This window comes from Pteropus alecto, unplaced genomic scaffold, assembly GCF_000325575.1.
Source record: "Pteropus alecto unplaced genomic scaffold, ASM32557v1 scaffold57, whole genome shotgun sequence".
Classification (NCBI taxonomy): Eukaryota; Metazoa; Chordata; class Mammalia; order Chiroptera; family Pteropodidae; genus Pteropus; species Pteropus alecto.
Window position 1 is genome coordinate 292,555 of NW_006442508.1, and position 4,120 is coordinate 296,674.

Sequence of the window (4,120 nt, forward strand, 5' to 3'; positions counted from 1 at the left end):
GTATTTAATTTATATATTAATATTTAGTATTACCTGATTAAACCATTTTTTTTGTTGAACATTTCTAAGTTGTTTCTATTTTTCCCCACTATATATACTGAATGGAATGTCTTTACATAGTAATTTTTATCTGAGTTTATTTCCTTAAGACAGATGCCCGGAAATAAGTTACTGGGTCAGAGTATCCGAACTTTTCATACTCTTATGATCAAAGTGCCTTCTAGAATGGTTATTGTAAATTACTGTAGCACTGGTACAGCACAAGGCAGCCCATTTCTTTATATTCTTACTATTAATGCAATCTTTTATTTTTAAAGTCAAATAGAAAAAGCAACTGTCTTTTTAGTAAAACTAGTTTGTATTTGTTCAGAATTTTCCTGAGTAAGTTTGGAGGATCAAAGCCATATTTGTCTTATAAAATATGTTTGTGATTATCTATCCATTTTATTGTTTTGTAACAGTATGTGATTGTACTTTGTAAATTGGGATATATATGTTTGAGAACTAGGTGGTTTTTTAGAGAGTGATTGTTAAAAGGTATTTTAAAAAATTATTTTTTCACTTTCTGTCTTAATGTTCTGTTTACATTCAAAATTATCAGTTTGGTCTTAAAAAATCCTTATTTAATATAATACATCTCATTTGTTACTTATGATGTTATTGAGGTAGTAAGTACAGGGTACAGTTTATGTCATTTTTAGTTTCCTTTTTCCTTCTGTTACTTAATCTCTATTTTATCTGTCAAGCCCATGAATTTTCAGTTTTATTTCAGTGAGTCACTGGTTCCATTTTTCTTTTTGTCTTAGGTCTTGTTTTATTATTTTTTTTCTGCCAGTTCTTTATACCCTTTAAAATTCTTTCTTTAATTTTCTTAGGTGATATAGGAATTTGGAAAATAAAAAAAGTTGTTTTAAATTACTTAGGGCTACAGCCATGCCACCCTGAATGTGCCCGATCTCGTCTGATCTTGGAAGCTAAGCAGGGTCGGGCCTGGTTAGTACTTGGATGGGAGACCACCTAGGAATATCAGGTGCTATAGGCATAAAAATAAACAAACAAACAAACAATAAAATTAAGTTACTTAGAGATGCAGAGTCTCTGTCAGAATTTTCCAAATAGAGAAAATATACATTGAAAGTTTTTGATACCCATCCACCCTTTCCTTCCTCCCCTCAGTCCTATATTTAGAAAATATAGGAACTTTCAGTTTAAGAACTTAAATGCAATCAATAGTATACCCACACTGTATTTTAGCTGTGTGATGATAGTTACTGTAAAGGAAAGCCTGTGCAGTATCACAAGACTTGTAAACAAAGACTTCTAATAATAGCCCTTTGACATCGAACTATATAGTTTGTAAGTGGAAGAGTTTTATAGTCATTTAGATTTTGACATGAGAATGCCATTAATTTTGATTAATAAAAATTAAAAATATATCAAAATAAATTTTTATTTTTGTAATATTTTATAATTTATGGTATTTCTGAACAAATTACGTATTTTTAAGTGGCTGTGTACTGACTTCCCCTTTTTTCTTGATTATCCTGTGATATGGATATGTTGACTATGTTGCTAGTTTTATTTACCAAATTAATTTGTGTTCCCCTAGGAGATGCTCAGTTATTTTGTGAAAATGTGTGTGTATATATTTTTTTCATTTTAAATATATACAGTTTTATTTGTCAGTTTTACCTCAGTAAAGCTCAGAAAAATTGCCTGGTCTGTTTTATATTCATTTTTCTTACCTCTTTGTTACTTTTTATGGCAGTAGTCACTGTCATAGTTGTGGTTATCATAGTAATGATAGTAATAATGGTAGTATTTGCCTTAAGTTAGGTCAGAAAGAACCTGGTTTCCATTACTCCTCTTTGTACAGAGTGAGATAATTTTCTCACTTGGGCTTCACTGAGGATAGAGCCACTTCAAGAACTCCAAATTTATGCAGGAGAAAATGTATATATTTGATGAGCTATCTTTTTAAGTTCTGTTAGAGTGTACCTGCAAGCTTTTCTGTTGTATTAACTAATAAGTTATTTGTTTGTTATTTGTTTCATTTTATTAAGATATGTTGAGGTCTCTGGTTAAAATTATATTTATTAACTTTTTGTATTTGTTAGTTTTTCTGAGGTAAGCCAAGGTATTATAGTTTTTTTATTTTAAGTTACAGAGTTAGGGTTACCTTTTGGGTTAGTGTTAGTGTTAAGTTTAGGTATATATTTAGGTTTATGTTAGAGTTAGGGTGGAGGTTATATATAGGGTTAGGTTTAGTGTAGGGTTAGGTTTAGGGTTATGGAAACATTCAGATATAGAGCGAGGGTTAAGGTTATGGTTACATACAGGGTTAGGATTAAAATTAGGGATAGGGTTGAGATTAGGTAGGGGGTTAGGGTTAGGATGACAGTTATGGAGAAGGTTAGGTATAAGTTTAGATTTTGAGTTAGGTTTGAGGTTAGGTTAGGTTTTGGGTTAGGGTTAGGTTATTTTTTTAATTTTTTAAATTTCTCACAGTTGGCATTCAATATTATTTAGGTTTCAGATGTCCAGCGTAGTGGTTTTATATTTATATAACTTAAAAAAGGGATCTCTCCCCAATAAGTCTACTGCCCTGGCACCATACATAGTTATTATAGTATTATTGACTGTATTCCCTATGCTGTAATTTACGTTCCCATGACTATTGTGTAACTGCCAGTTTGTACTCCTTAATCCCTTTACCTTTTTCATCCAGCCCCCTGACCCTCCTCCTGTTTGGCAGCCATCAGTTTGTTCTCTATATCTATGAATTTGTTTTCTTTTTGTTCATTTATTTTGTTTTTCAGATTCCACACATAAGTGAAATTATATGGTATCTGTCTTTCTCTACCTGACTTATTTCACTTAGCATAATACCCTCTAATCTATCCATGTTGTTGCAGATGGTAAGATTTCATTCTTTTTTTTTTTTTTATGGCTGAGTAATAGTCCATTGTATATATGTACCACCTCTTCTTTATCCAGTTGTCTATTGATGGACACTTAGGTTTCTTCCGTATCTTGGCTATTGTAAATAATGCTGCAGTGAATGTAGGAGTGCATATATCTTTTCGAATTAGTGTTTTGGATTTCTTCAGATAAATAATCAGAAGTGGAATTGCTGGATCATAAGGTAGTTCTGTTTTTAATTTTTTAACGGAAACTCAATACTGTCTTTCATAGTGGCTGCACCAATTTGCAACCCCACCAACATTGCATGAGGGTTCCCTTTTCTTCACATTCTCGCCAACACTTGTTTGTTGATTAATTGATCATTGTCATTCTGACAGGTGGAAGGTGATATCTCAGTGTGGTTTAACTTTACATATCTCTTATGATTAGTTACGTCGAGCAACTTTTCATATATCTGTTGGCCATCTCTATATCCTCTTGGGAGAAATGTCCATTCAGGTCCTCTGCCTATTTTTTAATTGTATTGTTTGTTTTGTTGTTGTTGTTGAGTTATGTGAGTTCTTTGAATTTTGGATATTAACCACTTACTGGATGTATTATTGGTGAATACTTTCTCCCAATCGGTAGGTTGTCTTTTTGTTCTGTTGTTACTTTCCTTTGCTGTACAAAACGTTTTAGTTTGATATAGTCCCATTTGTTTATTTTTTCTTTTGTTTCCCTTGCCTGAGGGGACATGTCCCCCCTCCCGCCAAAAATATTACTGAGAGCAGTATCTGAGTTTACTGCCTATGTTTTCATCTACAAGTTTTATGATTTCGAGTCTTATATTTAAGTCTTTATTTTGAGTTTATTTTTGTGTATGGTGTAAAAAAAAGTGGTCTAGTTTCCTTTTTTTTTTTTTTTTTTGCATGTATCTGTCCAGTTTTACCAACACGATTTATTGACTAGATTGCCTATACCCCATTCTATATTTTTGCCTCCTTTGTCATAGATTAAATGACCACATGGGTGTAGGTTTACTTGGGGGCTCTCTATGCTGTTCCATTAATCTATATGTCTGTTTTTATGCCAGTACCATGATCTTTTGATATAGACTTGTAGTATAGTTTAATACCAGGTAGCCTCCAACTTTCACCTTTCTTAAGATTGCTGTGGTTATTTGGGGTCTTTTATGGTTTCATACAAATTTTAAGAT

At 32.2% G+C, this 4,120-nt stretch overlaps 1 protein-coding gene and 1 non-coding gene across 5 annotated transcripts in view; both read left to right on the forward strand.

Annotated features, from left to right (window-relative positions):
• UBE2K (ubiquitin conjugating enzyme E2 K) overlaps positions 1-4,120 on the forward strand; it is a 54,751-nt gene that overhangs the window by 15,099 nt on the left and 35,532 nt on the right. The window lies entirely within an intron of this gene.
• Positions 924-1,042, forward strand: LOC112471537. The gene has a single exon (XR_003043343.1). It is a non-coding gene; the product is annotated as a 5S ribosomal RNA (ribosomal RNA).